The 17587-nt window shown below is 38.6% G+C and overlaps 1 long non-coding RNA gene across 8 annotated transcripts in view; it reads left to right on the forward strand.

Annotated features, from left to right (window-relative positions):
• The window catches only part of LOC135278897 (uncharacterized), a 57188-nt gene that overhangs the window by 16572 nt on the left and 23029 nt on the right, over window positions 1-17587 (forward strand). For 5 of the 8 annotated variants that reach the window (XR_010346280.1, XR_010346281.1, XR_010346282.1 and 2 more), the window contains exon 1: window positions 11995-12153. The exons of 1 other annotated variant lie outside the window; for it this stretch is intronic. This is a non-coding gene — a long non-coding RNA (uncharacterized LOC135278897). Of the gene's footprint in view, window positions 1-11994; window positions 12154-12179; window positions 12287-15818; window positions 15956-17587 lie in introns of those variants that run through there. 2 more of the 8 variants (XR_010346283.1, XR_010346285.1) reach the window with 2 other exon arrangements.

The raw sequence follows: 17587 nt of genomic DNA on the forward strand, positions 1-17587 counted from the left end.
GAGAGTGATGCAAATACATTACACAGTAAAAAGCAGACAAAAATGCAGGCTTTAGCACTTTAAACCCCTGTGCTGAAAAGCCTTCTGTACTTATTACTAGCTCTTAACTAGCTGTCAGCTGACTAAATTAGTCAATCTCACTGTCTTGTGGGATTTTTTTTTTTAATAGGGAATATCACAATGATCCTGTAACTGGACATGAGGAACTACACTTACCATTACTATATATATATATAAAATAAAATATGATTGGGTTTTTTTTGCTCTATTTATCCTGGTGCCTCACTTATTCAGAAGTTTAAATCAAGGTAAACTCTGCTAAAGTTGGCAGAATTAAAACAATGTAAAAGTGATGTACATGAATGGGAGGAACTGTGTGCCCAGTCTAGAACATGCTAAATTAACATTTGTGTGCTATTCTACCTGAAGAACACTTCTGGCTCCTAAGTGCTGAGGTATTTGAAGTCTTACTGCAAATCCACAGAGCAAGAGCTGGCTTACATTTAATCAAAGAGTGGAAATAGATGTTGAATACAGAAGCAGCAGTGTGCAAGAGGAAAAGGAATGGAGGGAGCTGGTATGACACTTCCTCAAGGCAGCCAGGACCATCTTGGGTGTTTCTGGTTAGAGCTGTGTTTTAGGGTATCATTATTTTAAATCAGCATATTTCATATATTTGACTAGGAAAAAGCTCAAAAATTTCTCTGTGTCCTGCAGAGGGATCTTAAAAGATGAAGAACAAAATATTCACAAATCTAAGCTGAGAAGAAGGATTATTAGGAGATACAGGAAGTTGATATTCAGTCAAATTACAGCCCTACAGCCATTTCAGGATGTCTTTGAAATCACTGCAGTCATAGAAAAATGAAAGAGTAGCCAGAGAATGTTGGTTCAGAGCTGGATCAGCTCTGTATGCATGCAATTGAATTTTGAAAAAATATAAATTTGGTAGTTATATGTAGTCCATAGATCAGTAATTTAAATATGTCTGCAGGAAAGGTTTTTCCTTTGCCAGTGACATTCCCTTCTTCTATCCAAAAGAAGGGCTTAAAAAATTAAAGTTACAGTCCACCATCAGGGACATAGATTTAAAACCAACTTATTCTACCATTCTCAAAGCAATGCCAGTGTTGTTAAACAAAGCATTTAACAAGATGTTGCAAAATTATTACAGTCTATCATTGAGCATCTTTGGACTAAAGGTATAATCTGGCATAAAATAACAAAGCAAGATGGAAGGAATGAAACTTGAATGACTGATACTGACAGCTGAAGTTAATATATTTACTTTCCAAATTGCATATTGCTTAAGTAAATCTGATTCATTCTCAAGGACCAAGTCCCACTCACAGAGGAGAGTCTCATTTTTTTTTTTTTCACAAAGAAACCAATGGCATAACTAAAGGAACAAAGAGCATAACTAAGAAAATTAGTTATATCTTATAAACAGAATTCACTAAAAATATACTGCTCTTGAATTTCAGAGGGAACATTTTCAGAGGAATGGGCTTCATAAAGGTGAAAGATTGGATGTAATGAGTGACAATACCAAGCTTCAGGAGATCACGTTTTTTTATGACATATTAGTATTCAAAAGATACAGAACACCTGTGAAACCCCTCAAATACAGTGGCATGTGCTAGTCAATCTTTCTGAAAAGTATATGCCCAGCAGTGCAGCAAGACAAATGATTTTTAATAGTTTCTTTGGATGGAAATGTCAAAAGATTATGCTACATAATATAGTTCTAAAACTTTGCTTAAAAATAGGCATGTAGTAAGTTCAGAGCTTTATGTAGCTTATGACTTGGCCAAGTCATTGTACTCTGAGAAAATGAATGACAGTATTATTCTAGTTCAATATCAATGCTTTTCTAGTTGAATCAAAAGAAAAGGAATTCATTTAATTTGAAAGGAATTTTCAAAGAATAATCTTAAGTATGACACAGTATCAAAGGAAGTATGGTGTTTAATTGTTCAGTGTCCAAAAGTTAGTAAAACTGCAAAAGTTCGTTCTTTCTTTCTGGTGTTCAGGCCCATGGTTTGTGAGCTTCACAGCTGACAGAGTTATAGAGCACAGCCATCTTAACCATTAATGCATCCCCATCCACTTCAGCACCAAAGTCAATGTTTTAGCAACAAAGCAGCATTTGCTGAAGTTCCATTGCTATGATTACCAGCATTTTATTACTGTTTTCTCTTTTCAGTCTTGTTAGTTGTTTGTTCAGCATTATCTGTGTTTATAAACAACACATGGTGCTCTTGCTCTTCTTCCCCATGTACAGCTTTCTCATCTCCTTTTTCAGTACCTCTGCTATGCTTTCAGAGGGGCTGTGTGAGTACACCTCTGATGGCATCCCTCTTGCCATGGGAGCCTCCAGTGCTTGTGCCCTTGACTTTGGTCTCACTTCCCTTTCTACACAGGAAAAGCAGTCATACCATCTCCATTCTTCAGTTCTAAACTGCTATGAAATGCAAGCCCCAAGTGTGATGCTCTTTTACAGGAGCTCCTTTGCTGGCTGCATGCTCAGCACTGTGGTTGCAATAGCTCTGCTGTCACTGAGTGTTTCTAGGGACACTGTGGCTGAGTCCTGAGGGCTGTGCTGGCCTGGAAGTGTGGTCCTGTGCAGCCTCTGTGGGTGTTCCCTGCCCAGCCCATGGCTCAGGTCACTATTTCAGACTCCCCAGGGCCACCCACCCTGGCCCCAGTGACATGCCAGTGTTGCCACCCTCCAGCTCCGACAGCCAGTCCCCAGGGCTGCTGGACACGGGGCTGGGGCTGTGCTGGTGCCCCCCAAGCTGTCCTGCTCCCCATGAGACACACCCTGGCTCTGAGGTCTGCCCCTCCTCCCTGGGGCATTCCCTGCCCCAGCCCCTGGAGACACCTGACCTGTACACCCTTAGTGATTTGGATTTCAGGTCCTGAAGGAAAGCACAATTTAATTCCCAAACTCCCTGTCCCTCTTTCCAAGCTCTGAGGTGTACCAGGAATGCACAAAAGGCCTAGTAATGGATGTGATTGAACCGCAGAAAGTGCTCCTGGGGAAGGTGGGTTTGCAGGGAAATGAATGAGAATTGAAGGAAATAGCAGAAGTTCCAGCTGTGTTCAAGTCTCAGGTCTGAAGAGAGGGCTGTGACAGTGGGCACTCCTGCTCTGGCACTGCCTGTCTGCCTGCCACAGCTCTCACAGACCTTAAAGGGCTTTATCTTACGTGACTCTAAAGCTAGTTTTTCCTGATTGTATTTTATCTATGTGTGTTTTTCATGGATGTGTCCATTGCCTACTCTATTGTCTTGGCCCCGGGAGAACAATAACATGCAAAAGTAGACAACAGTACACAGTTGAAAATTCTATCTACCTCAAGATTCTTTCTGTCCCTCTGTGGATCTCTGGATAGGACAACTAATGCTGACAAGGTATCTGGAAAAGCAGCAAACAGCAGTGTTCCTCTCTGACTCCCAGCTGTGCTGCAACCCTGCTATGGAGACTGGAGAGAATATTCCTTCCCAAGACAGACCAATAATATTTATAGAGCATTTTGTTCCTCAGCACTCCTGTTTTGCACAGAGAAGCCAAACAGCCTGTAGATGAGGGAGAACTGGAGGCAGCAGCCAGAAAGCAGCAGCCCAAAGGGAAAGCATAATCTCCCAGTATGGACAATGCAGCATTGCTGACAAATAAATGCCACCATGCTACCTCTCCCCAGCACTAAAACAGCTAATAATCAATGGGCAAAGAAGGAGCAAATCTGAGCATGTATTGAAATTCTGTGGAACACCACAATGATATTATTCTTCCAGGATCCAATTCCACTTGTGAAAGCAGCCAGACCCCATTTTCTAACAAGGACTATAACATTTCCTTGATCATGAAAATCCATTCTTATTCTTCTATTTTTTTAAAATCAAAGCTTGAATAGCCCATATATTTTATCCAAAACCAGGGTTAAGCCTTTGAGCAATTATTTTCATTAGCAGATGATGTCATCTCATCAGTAGGTATTTGTTGAGCATCAACAAAGTGAATAGTTTACAAAAGCTGGACTTCTTAGTTTAAAAGAAAGTGTGGAACTGAGGCCTTTTCTTTTTTCTCCCACAGCATTGGCAATACTTTCAAACGTCTGTTTAATCCATTCTGTCAGCAGTCTCATGAGCTGATGCCTCTGCTTTGGGCTTGTGTTGATTCTTTGGCCAAGCCTTAAAGCTTCGTGGTTTTTGATACAGAACTGAAAGAAAAGCTTTGATGCTTGTGAATGTTGACTGCATGAAGTAAATAATGTGAGGTGGGTTTAAATGTCCTCATTTTTTATTATGCCTTCTAATCACATGAAACTGAAGGTAAAGAAAAGTCACATGAAAAGGAAATAATATCCTATGAAGTGAAAATATTCTTAATGTTTCTAATCCTCATATCTCACATCCAGAGTCTGTTTCCACGCCATGGGAATAGTTATCCTGATGCTCATACCTCACTATTTCTAAAAAATAAAATAATTCTGTGGCAGTCAGTCTGATGATCTGAGGATACACGTTCACTTTTTATTGCAAAAGGTAGAAGCTGCAAAGGGCAAATATTTAGTTTATCCAGAGGGAATGAAAAGGATAAATCAAGAGATCAGCATTAAGTCTGGAAGCTCGATATTTTAGGAAACCTCAGTTTTCCTCAGCATCACAAAAGGTGTATTTTTGACACGTGGTTTGCTTGTGGAAATCACTGTCAAAAGAACTTAAGAGAGATTCAAAGTGGGAGGGAGTATTTGGAGAGTTAGAACACTATTATGACATACAATAACAAATGTATTTAAAAAAAATCCTCATGAGAAACCTTATGCCTCACAATTTTTTTATCTTCTGTCTGCTGGGGTCCAAGAAACCTGGCAGAAACTCTGAACCAAGGACATCATCAACAAACAGCAAAAACCATCATCATGAACAAATCTTGGCTAACTTCTCTGGCAAGTACAAGGTGAACAGAGAAGTCCTAATTTTCCTGATAGGGAGTAAAAGATAGAAACAATTAAAGATTGTCAGCCGTTTTTAAAGAAGTGGCTTGGAGGGAGGAAAATAGGACACGTTTAAAAAAAGTGGGAACAGATTTAACTCTAATAACAGGAAAGGAGTTGCTGTATCTCCTGGAGTTTGAGACCATGACAGTGACAACTGTCGTGCCTTTTCAAGTGAGTGGAATAGAAATAATATTTTAAATACCTTTAAAAAAATTTCTGTGTCTTATTTTTTATTCAACTCCTTTTTCAGCTGAAAGGTAAGGGGATATTAAGAGGAGTGAAGTACAAAAATTTTTTTCCTCATGCATCACTCTAGCTTTGCTTTGGGGTGCACAGGAAAAAATGATGCTTTTCTTGTGATGGGCCATTTCTTTTCCTTCATGTCTCTCAGAAAACTGAAATTTTATTTAACTAACATTCTCTGCAGCTGATGGTTCTGCTCTGACACATCTTTCTATTTCCACAGGCCTTTCCCAACAGTCCAAGAGGTTAATAGAAATCTATTAAATGCCTTTAAAATACATTTCACATGTTGTTGTAGCTGTTTCCTGGTGTGAATCTCTTATTATTTTACTGAGCCTTTTAGACATCAGCTGCTCCCCTTGCACTGAGCATTTGTAATCCCTCTGATTTGCCTGTGTCCCTGGCACAGCAGTTAGATTACTGAACCTTGGGGTTTTGTCTTGTTTTATACATGACTTACAAATTCCAAAAGTTAAATATTGCGGCTGGACCCAAATGGGTCTGATCTTGCTTTTGCTGGTGGCCAAGGCACATTCCCTGCAGCGACAGCAGACTCAAGAGGAGGAAGGCACTGTGGGTTTGCAGAGCATCCAGAACCGGCTGCTCAACAGAGGAGGATCACTAAAAATGGTTTACTTGTTTTATTTTAATTTCCTTCCTTCCTTTCCTTCCTTCCTTCCTTCCTTCCTTCCTTCCTTCCTTCCTTCCTTCCTTCCTTCCTTCCTTCCTTCCTTCCTTCCTTCCTTCCTTCCTTCCTTCCTTCCTTCCTTCCTTCCTTCCTTCCTTCCTTCCTTCCTTCCTTCCTTCCTTCCTTCCTTCCTTCCTTCCTTCCTTCCTTCCTTCCTTCCTTCCTTCCTTCCTTCCTTCCTTCCTTCCTTCCTTCCTTCCTTCCTTCCTTCCTTCCTTCCTTCCTTCCTTCCTTCCTTCCTTCCTTCCTTCCTTCCTTCCTTCCTTCCTTCCTTCGCCGTGTCCCTCCCTGCAGGCTGCCCTCGCTCGCCCTCTGCCGGCATTTAAACATTTTAAAACATCCTGAAACTCTCTTCCAGGCTTACGCCTCCTGGCTCTGATAAAGCCTGGCTTTGCCTGCCCTTTTTACGGGCCGAAGTCCCTGGGAAACACGAGGATTGTTTCACTCTGGTGGGTGCTTAGGAGACAAAGTGATCCTAGACCTGCAGGATGAAAGGATACTTAGGATGTACAGAAGGGGCAGGATGTAGTGAATTAAGAGAAAGAAAAACAATATCTATCATGTGGAATGTTCAAAGGGTTTTTCCGCAGCTTCCTGGATGTCTCTATATTGCCCTGTTTCTGCACTGAAGATATTAGATGTGATTTGATCCACAGCCCACTATAGTTTCCATACCTTCACTGTACTTGGAAAAATTAGTTTTGAAAGCTTTAAAGTTCTTTGTACTCAAGTCTCAGTTTACATATGAGGTGAAGAAGAAACCTTTGAGAGCAGAATTTGAGTGTTTTTTTTTTTTAATTTGTTAGTTTTAAATCAGGAAATTACAGTAAAGCAATGATAGTGGGAGGAAAGGTAAAAAAAAAAAAAGAAAGAAAAGGAAGACTGCTGAATAACCACATAGTCAATGCTGTAGTGAAGGGCCCCAGGTCTGTCAGAGCACATCCCAGCATGGAAAAGCCAGGTGACACTATGGTCTGAGCAGCTGAGATACTCTGCTCCAGATGATCACATGCACAAAAGTTTTAACAAGCTGAGTACCTTATTATTACCTATTTCCATTGCTTTATTAGTATTATTTCTAGATAATTAAGACAGCATCTTGGGCTTCTGTGTTATCATGAGACAGATAAAAGAAATACTAATTTGTACAGAATTTTAATCAAGACCTTGATCTGAATTTATTATTCTGCATCATTGTAGCTCCTAGTAGAAAAGCTTCTACTAACTTCGAGTGCAAGACACAGTGTAGAGATAAATAAATACTGTACATTTAGAGAATAAGACCCTACTTACTAAATTTAGTGTTTCATTTATGCATTGATCCGGACATCTCAGGAAGTCATAAAATTTACTCTCCTCAATACAACAAGGTACTGTTTTTGTTATGGAGTTAGTGTTGCATAAAGAAAGAACTCACAAGCAAGGGCAAACAGCCTGTGTATTGCAATAGATCTTTATTTGTCTTTAAATTCTACTGCTAAGCTTTGCAAATGGAAAAGGCAATTTACAGATAGGACATCCTGAGAAACAGTTATGTTAACTCGGTGCCCCCAGAAAGCTTCATTCCTAGACACCTTATTATTAGCTGATACCACTGTGCCCTGTGAAATGAATGTTGTGGCTCATTATCTAGTTCCTGAAGCATCTTTAATATACAAGAAAACACCCATATGTTGCAAATACATGGGTTGTGTAAATAAATTTGATCATAGTGATTTTTCTGTTGTTAATACCTCAGTTTGAAGAACATCAAGATCTTGAGGACAAAATCACAAGGTGTTTTGTCCTTGACCTTAGTGGGGAAAAAAATCTCACCTGGAGCCTTTCACTCTCAGGGCATCTAAAAAATTCTGTGTGAGAGTCAAAGCTTCTGAGGCCCCTGTTAAGACTGTGCTTTTCTGCTCCTCATGTTTTCCCTGGCTTTTGCAGAGAAGGTTCATGCACTCTTTCCTGTTTTTTTGTATTAGAACAAGATTTTCTTTGCTTGTAGTTTGCTCAAGAAAAAAATGGTTAATTTTCTACTAGGGTAAAGGTCAGTGTTGTCTGTCTTCTCCAATATTCCCAGAAGATTTGTGCTTTCATATGCTTACTGATCCTGATTATTCAAAGCATTTTCTGGTCTCAGTGTACCAGTTTTAACAAGTTTTCCAGAGTGTATTATGTTGAGTAGACAAGTTGCATATAATGGAGATTTTCCTCTATAGATACCACACCATTGGATGCTTCTTACTTTCACTGTCACATTTTCTGACTTTTAAAATATGGAGGTAAGTGCTTAAAGCAGTAATTAATTATTCTACTTGTAAGGATCTGGGCATAACAAAACATTTTACTAGAGCCATGTTATGTTTAAATTCTGTCTGTCTGAATGCTTTAAATGAACAATGGTTGGCATTAAGGATGCAAAGGAATTATACAGCAATCCTCTTGTCCTGGCAGCCCAAAAATAGGGTTTTGTAGTGAGGAAGGAAAATTTGTGTTCCTGGATCTGTCATGGGGTGGGAGGGGATTAAAAATAAAATCAACAAACTTTTCTGATGGCCAGGGTATGTCAGGGGCCGAAGTGACCATCACACTACTTCCCTAACTAACGGGTTGTTTGGTCACTATTGATTCTTTGGTTGAAGTGCTGTCCTTGTGTGCAGCTCTGAACAAATGGAACAGGAAACCTGAGTGTCTGTGCATTTCACACACACCCCCAGCCTGTCTGCACCTCTCTGGTGCTACTGTTTTTCCAAAAAACATATGGACTGTCTTGCTCTGCAGGGCAGCTCGTGATCGGGGACAGGACAACGTCAAATGTGGCTTTCCAAATTTAGCTGAAGGCACTCCCACTCCTTTCCACCATTGCTTTGGTTCTTGTGTCCCTGTGACCAGGGTCACGTCCAGTAACTGTGCCTTCCTCTTCATGCCTGAGCCATTGCCTGGCTCACGTCCACTGAAAAAGAAAACAACAACAAAAAGCAACAGTACTTGAGCAAGCCAACCTTATTTGGGGCCTCAAAGGAGCACTTTCAACTTTGTGGTAATTCAGATAGCCTAGTGTGGGATGACAGTAGCAGAGAATATGTCATATATATCCAACTTGTAGCTTGTGAGAGCAGAAGGCACATTTTGTCATTAACTTTCACTTTATAAATGAAGACTTCATAAAAAAAATATTTTGACATGCATTAGGTGATTCAATTAAAGTCTGATAGGAGCATTTTCTATTCTGTGTTACAGTAATGAAACAAGAATTTTTACTTGAAATTTTGGATAAAGATGTGAAAGCACTGTGCTGAGGTGTTTTTTTTTTCCCTAAAAATCTTATTTTAGAAAACAATTATAAAAACCAAAGTCTATTTTCTCCTTCAAATCCACTGAGGTTAGAATAGATTAGCATTCACTTAGTTCTCATTGTATACCAAAGAGCTGAGCACATTCTCTCTCAAACAGCAAGGGAAAAGTGAAAAAAACACAATTTAATTACAGGGTTACTGTTAAACCCGAACTAGTTAGGAATGAATAAATATTTCTGTTGAAATTCTCTGGGTTCAGAGATTTATAACTTGGTGAGAAGGTTCTCCTAGGGCAGAATCCTACTGCACAAGAAACAAAAGACAGATATTTTTCAGAAACTGAGATGTAATAACTGCTAAAACAGTAAATGAGAATCATATTAATTTTATTGCAGTTTCATGATTTCAGATCCATTTTATTATCAGAGCAGGAATTTACATTTCTCTACAGGCTTTCTGTGGCACTCAGCATTGACTCAGCTGCTGAAAATTGAATTGCTCCACTGAAGTCAGTAGACCAATAGTGTTTAAGCTGCAAATTTAACACAGACTTCCAGAGGTATCCAACTCCCTGATCCTCAAGTGGCTTCTGAAAATCCCAGATGTTGTAATAATCTACTGATGATGTGGCCTTCTCATTTTGTCAAACAAGTACTCATTCTTGAAGAATCTGCAATGTGGGATTTTTCTAAAAGAATCTTCAGTTTTCTTTTTCTTTTTCTTTTTTTCTTTTTCTTTTTCTTTTTCTTTTTCTTTTTCTTTTTCTTTTTCTTTTTCTTTTTCTTTTTCTTTTTCTTTTTCTTTTTCTTTTTCTTTTTCTTTCCCCCCAGGCAGGGAGGACAACCTTACCTAGTATGTCCTTGTGGCTGAGGAGACCTCCCAGCACAGGAGGGAACAGAACATGTATTACAGTGCTTCAGGAGGGGCTCTGGCCAGCCAAGCAATGCTTTTTGAGGTAATTCCTTTCTTTAGAAGCCAGATCCTGAAATAGAATTTAGACGGACAAGCACCTAAATTGCATAGACTCTGAAGTAGATGGGTCACTCTTAAGACTTAGGTATACAACTAAATTTAACATAACAGCAATCCATGCGCTATTTTTAAATGATGGGTCTTCCCATTTCTCAAAACCTTGCAAACTATTTCGCTTGCAGGTTCAAAACTTTCAATTTTGAATTGTGCACCTGGAAAAACCAATACTTTCAAAAGTGGCAGGATCCTTTGTTTGAGGCATGATGGTTCTCCTGTACAGGAAAAATTTTTCAGCAGCTCCAGTGCACTGTTACTCCATGCCATTTTTGCTTTCCCTAGCTAAATAAATAAATAAAGAAACAACCTGGAATAAATGGAATATGTTTTTGTTCTCTGGATTCTTCTAGTTGAGCTGAAGTGCAGAGAAATAAAGATTAGATCAGACTCCTATTATTTTAAGCATTATTAACATTTTAAATAAGTAAGATCAGCATGGTTCATCAGGAGCTGAGGAGCTAATTTTGGCTCTGGCAACTGTGGAGTCAGCCTAAAGAAACAAGCCAAAGATTGTTCCTTTCAACACCACAGTAATTTCTTTATCTAGATGGGCAGAAAGTGAAACCAATCACACCAATAAATTCTACAGTCTCCTTCTTCTCCAGGTCACTTTTGTGTAAATCTCTGCAAACTTGAAAAGGCTCCTTCTTTTGGAGTCCTGGAGGAGACTGGAAACTCTGCAAAGAGCTGTTAAGAGATTTGTTTCCTGTCTTGGAGGGTTGAGTGGGAGGGATGACACCCATTCCAGTGTGAGATAGACTGGACTTGTCATTCCCTTACAAGTCTATTTAGGCTTGTCAAAAACTGATGAGCTAATTATGGCTCATTAGCTGTAGAGGAGTCTATATTTAAGCTCATTTGGGGTTGGTATGGGAAAGTTAATAATATAGGTGGAAGAAGAGGGAAACTGCCAGGCTGCAGAGAATCTCTTCTTAAACTCTGAGAGATTTCCAGAGAATTCCTGAAACAGATTGGCAGGGCACAGTGAACTTTTGTTAGAAAATTGGAAAACAATGGTGTTACTTCTTCAGTTCTCCTCTTTCCAGAATTTAAATTAGAAATAGTCTAGAATAAAACATAAATGGCATGGAATTAAGGGCATCCTCAGAAAATTATGCCAATTACATTTGGATACCCTTCAGGCTGCTGGAAAATAGGCAGGTTCACTGCTCATTTTTACAACTCTACCAAATGACATAAAAAATCTTCCCATTCAAAATATCAATATTCTGTGTTAGAAAAGCCTGACACAAATAATGCATTTCACATTACTGTATATCTTCAGAAATATTTCACCTTATCAGTGCATACCACAGTATTTTTGTGTTTTATTTGTAAAAGGGGTTTTGCAAAGTTTGGCCTTTTATGGTCTTCCATTTTCCACAGGATAAAAACTTTTTCCTTTGTAATTTCCACACCAGGCAAGTTGTCTGTTGGGGCAACCACATAACTATTTGCTCTTGTGTTATTCTCTGAATGTTCAACATGTCTGCACTGCAAGTTTCCAATCCTTTCTGAGAGCCACAGTTGTTGGGTTTTTAACTTCCATCCTCCTAAATGCTCACTAAACAGTAGCATTCAATAAGTATTATCAAAGTGAACGAAAACAAAGAATAAGAAGTGATCTGCTTAAGCAGTAGCAAACCACATTTTTTCTGAGTTGGGTGTAATTGCTGAAACAGGTGAATGCACTCAAGTAGCCAGGATGAGTTAATTTAAGAGGGGCCCTGTTGATTTCTGGGCTTTCAGACTCCCTGTGCACAAACCTGTGGTGCCCACTCCACCTCTCTAGGCTCCTCTGCATGACATCCAGCAGCTGCACACAGTTCAAGTTTACTTCATTTTACAGCATGGCTTCACATGATGTTACATCAACTGCACAAATGACAAAATCTGGAAAATTTAAAGTAAGAACCTGGCCTTAATTTGCACTATATTCTTCTCCCTTCTTGGGGTGTGTGAGTGTTGGCTTCTGAGTAATTTTTATTTCACCATGCATCATTTCTACAGATATATTTTATCACTTGACTCTTAAGTGAGGTAACACATCCTATAAGTACAAGATATATGCTTCTGCTTTCTCTTGAGCACTGCACGTTTAGGGATTTTTAATTTTTTTGCCATCTCTGATTGTTTTGATAACTGCTATACTATTGTATTTGATGTGGATGTCCTTAAACAGGTTCATTTAAACTGGTAGAAGTCTATAAACATAAAAGACATTGTGTCAAGGTTATCAAACAATTTCTGGTGGGTTTATTTTTCTTAATGAACAAGTTAAGGGAGTTCAATGTAGATGGTTGCGCTTGCTTGAAACTTTAACACTTTAAGAAGTGTATACATTTAAAGCTATAAAAGTGAGATTCAGGGATTTGTAGAGAATTATATGGTAAAGAGAGAGGTATATTTCATGGTTTTTATGTTGTTTGTAATTCATGTTTATATTAAATATTTATTCACAGTTTCTTAAAGACAAGTGAGGAAGATTTAAGTTTGAATTTGTTCAGAAAATCCACTATTGTGCTGCACATCATAGGAATTAAAAAAACACATCAAATGAATGACTGAGTTTCCTCTACTAGCTTGCAGGAAATGCAAAAAGAGATCAAATAATATTGCTACAACTACAAAAATGTGCAATTTATTGTAGTCAGCATGCTTGGTGTATATAACAAAGTATCCATACATTCAGGCTTATTTCCTGTTACTTTCTTATAAATCATACAAATCTGTACATTATCAACAACCGTGCAAATAGTTTCCTCAGACTAAACTAAAATAAAAATGCATAGAAAAATATGGATAATTTTCCCAAATCAAGGACTTTTAGTGCTAAAGCATTCAGCAATGTTTTTAATTTAATAATGTATTTCTCACTCTTCCCACTTGTGTTATTAAATTTATATGCAAGTAAATTAATTGTGAATTTGGTGGTCTTCTAATCTATTTCTGAATTTTGAGAGAAAGGTTTTTTTAGTTTATTATGTTGTGGATATTCTGTAATCTGGTGTACGTATAAATTATCTAATAAGGAGCTCAGTATTTTGAAGGTGTCTTATGATATGAAAAATGGCCATGTTTTGAAATTATGGGATGCATTATCACAATGCCAGACTCTAATCTGCTACCAATTTGTGTCAGCTTTCTGCATTCAAAAAGGACTCAAATCCTCTCTAAAAGTAGGAATCAGCTGAAGGTTTGTCTTGGCTTCACGAGCCCACTGCAATTAGGCAGCATGTGAATGTGTGCCATATGCATTTATTGCTCTTCTAAGCATGTGTTACTTTGATGTGTTAGGTTAGAAATCTAACTCTTTTTCTTGGGCAGCCTTCTTCCTGGGTCTTTATACTGCTTAGCAGTTGAGTCCAGACTTTGAAACACAGCCTAATTTAGAGGCGGATGCTGCAGCTGCTGCTGTCATTTCAGCTGATTTTTTTTCCCCTTTGATGTCAGCTTAGAGTCTCGGTGGCTGCATCGGTCCCGCAGCCGCCGCGATTCGCGATCGGCCACCGCAGCATTTTAAAGGTCTCTTCGCCTTTAAATCTAATTTGGGGAGCTTGAGTCTTTCACAGTGCACTGCTGGTTTAGTGAAATGCTGAGTTCTCGCAGAGCATGTCCTTCCTGATCTGGAGGAAACACAGAAATTGCTTTGAGTTATGTTTAATACCTGATTAAATGCTGATGGTACAAGAAGAGGGATTGTTTGTTTTTGGCAGAAGGAGGATGGGATGCCTTGCCCTTTTTCCTCCATCCTCTGCATTAGCAGCTCTACATTCGGAAATGAACTTTTTGCTCCAAAAGTTGCTCTCTCCCTTTACAAGACATTATATTAACTGTATTTTGCCTCTTCTCCATAATTTATTCCTGCAATGATAGTATGTGCAAAAACATTCTACCTCAGTTCCTCTTGTTCTTGGACCATCCTTGGCTTTCCTTTCTGCTCTCTCTTTCTGTGGCTGACATGAGCTCAAGGAGTGCAGGAGCTTTGATCCTTTCTGATGCCTTTGCAGAACAATTTCTCTCAGTGAGGTTCCCTTGCTCAGGCCGAGCCCTGCCCTCAGATGTGCATGCATTTTCCCATTGATTCCAATGAGCCTCGCAGCCTTCTGAGGCCCCTCTTTGGCTTTTAATCTTTACCTTAAAAGATATAGGCAGATAGTAGTGTCTAACCCTTTTTAATAACTGAGGTCCTTGGTTCCTTTACTGTTGTGGCTGCTTTTTCTGTATTGGTGTTCTATATCATGCTATTAAAGGAGAGCAAAGCCCTGTCCAGATATGGTAATTTAGGCATTATTTCTATGCTTTTATTTCCTGATTTTACTTCTGTTGTAGCTATGTTTCTCTATATAAATTACATTTTTTCAAAGATGCAATGAAGTATATTAATCTTTCCTGTATTTTCCCTGGTATTACTACATTTTGTCAAAACAACATTTTGGGTAGACTATTTTTTGAAAGATTTTTATTCTTGTAATAATGGGAATGGTGTTTTTTTCTGGTTTGATACTATTAGCAAATATAAAAGACACAATGGGCTATAATGAAGCAGTTTTGAAGGAGATTTAAAATTTAGTAAAATGAAAAAAATAAATGAATTCTGAAATTTCAAGGATTCTTAATGAGACTACAAAGTGATACTGAACAAAGGCAGTAAAAATCACAATGATTTCCGGTAAGCATTATTTTTACAGAAGAAAATTTACTCATTTGAATTCACTAAATTTTTACAGAAGTGAATTTACTCAGTATTGGTATTGATAGTACTGGACATTATTTAAAAATGTGAGAGAAAAAATTCTCCTGCTCTGACATCACATAATTACATCTATGAGAGACTTTATGCATATAATTTGTCATGTTAAACTCCAGGAACTAAACCTTTGTTTAGGAGCTTTTCAGGCAGCATCCTTAGATTGCTGACTCTTTCTGTTTTTAATGTGGGTTTGACAGTAGAGCAGGGGATTGGGAATGTTTTCTTTGTAGTGACAGAAGCTCCTTGCTGCTCAGTCTGTTAAAGAGAAAACTGTGTAGAAGTCAAGATATCCTCAATCAAAACTTTAGAAAACATGTTTCAAAACTGGAGAAATGAAACAAAAAGTCTTCACTGCTGCTCAAAAGCCAATTTGGTCTGATTCCATTCCAAAAGAAATGTTGCCTTCACAATCAGAAGGCTGCTTGCACTAATGTTTGAGCAAAGAAGGATTCTGTATGCTTCTTCTGCAAGAGCAACCGTATTATTAACTCCAATGCACTACCACAATGATGAAAAACTGAGCAGCTGATATGTACTGTAGGGATGACAAATGTGATATTGGAGGTCTGGAGGAATTGTGAGTGTGATGTTAGGTAAAACTTTCACTCTATTGCACAGACCGCTGCAAGAAGACAGGTGAGGAATAAAAACATATGCTGAGATTGCTCAAGTTTCTTTTGTTACACTTTGCTTCAAAACAGCTGGTTGTTTCTGAGAAATTCTGTTTTCCTACAAGACACCACAAGGAGGGAGGAAGGCTCTGGCACAGGGTGAGCCCTGTGAATTCGGAGGTGTTTCAAATGATGCTCTCCTTGACAGCCTGACTTGAGGAGGGGATGAAAGCTAAATCACACAGCAGCAATACCCAAATCACAGCTGTGTGAGCCAGCAAACTGTGAAAGAGGATTCCTGTGCTGCTGCTGAAGCCTTGGCTCTGTGCAGACCCACAAAACTTGGTAGGTAACAGAGGCCTTTTTTGCAGGGTGTCAGGTGCTGGGGAATATGTCCAGTGCTGGTTGTGCCACTGTGTAACCAGAAGGCAGAGAGAGGGTTCAGAGCAGAAAAGCATCCTTGCTATAGTGATGTTAGCTCCAGAAAAACTAAACAATAAACAGCCACTGATGCATGACAAGGGAAATTTGTTAGAAAAATGATAATGTTTCTTGAGAATCTGCTGTTTCATTGAGAATGAAATGCCTTAAATGAATCTGGTTTCAACATTTTCAGAGTCTAAGTACTTCTGGTTTAAAAATATACATGATGATTAAATATACATATAATGAGTAGTAGTCAAGACAAAGTATACTGCTGGGAAAAAATCCAAATGTTCATATTCTGAAATCCTATATGAAATGAAAATACTATGTTCTATTCTGTTGCAATCTCAGGCAAAATTGTCTGTATTTCACAAAATTGGAACATAAAAACCATCAGGAATTGGCTTCAGCAAGGTGTGCAATAATTTCCATTCTTGATGACGTCCCAGGAGTTACCCAGAGCCTTGAGAGATCAGCCCTAACGAGAAAGCATCTGACCTTACCATATCAGGGCTTCACAACAGTCAAAATCTAGCTTGACCTTCAACAGTAAACCAGCTCCCTCAGGCTAAATCCTAACAAGTCTTGCCTTCAAACCAAGGCAAAAGGCCAAAAATGCTTATCCAGGGAGCAGCAATAGAGTTGGAAAATGAGAGGTTCTTTTTCGTTTGGCAAACATCGTAGTTTGACCTCTGTGTTCTGACTGTGCCAAGCCATCTAATCTCCAGGAGGCAGTCCTGAATCTGCCAAGTGCCAAGCTGGCTCCGCTCCTGTCAAGATCAGTGAGCAGTGCCAGGCTTGTGGATTAAGGTTTAGATGTGCAAGATGACAAACCTCTCTCCTAAATCAGGGTTTCAGTGAGTCACAAGCCATGGTCTCATGCTGCAAGACCCTCAGGACCCGCTGTGAATTGGACTTGCTCGCTGAGCACCCGGGCAGTGGGTTTTCAGTTTCCAAAGCTAGGTGTGTGGAAGGATGCATGGAATGTATGGTCTATACAATAAAAACAATGAAACAAAGTGTAACTAATGCTACATTGGCCAACAGTAAGTAAAAAATAACAAAAAAACCCCATAATAACAGGAAATTAGAAATTTTTTTTTGCATTCTGTTTTTTGTTAGCTTTGGGGTTTTTTTAGACAAAGTCAGATTTTGAAGAACTGTGATAATATAAAAATAATTAAAAGTGATTTTAGAAAGGTTGTGCTAAGGAAAGATTTTTTTCAGTCAGAGATTCTTCAATCAAAAATTCTTAAAAACTAGCAAATTAATTGTAATTAATTAAAAATAATATTTTCTAACCACTGATGGCAGAAAAATGACCTGGAGCTTATTACAGACCGACAGTGCTTCTTTCTGAACAAGCTGTCTTTTTCTTTGGAACTTTTTCCCCCCTTATATTGAGATAGTTATTTAAAATTTCTATTTCACTAGAAGTGGTTTTCCCATGTATTAGCTTAAAAATAAACTAATGAATAAACCTAACTATTAACCTCTGGAGGAAGTAAATAAATGGCAGCATTTTTTATTATACAATATTCTCAGGCAAAT

The sequence above is a fragment of the Passer domesticus genome, chromosome 11 (assembly GCF_036417665.1).
Source record: "Passer domesticus isolate bPasDom1 chromosome 11, bPasDom1.hap1, whole genome shotgun sequence".
NCBI classification, from domain to species: Eukaryota; Metazoa; Chordata; class Aves; order Passeriformes; family Passeridae; genus Passer; species Passer domesticus.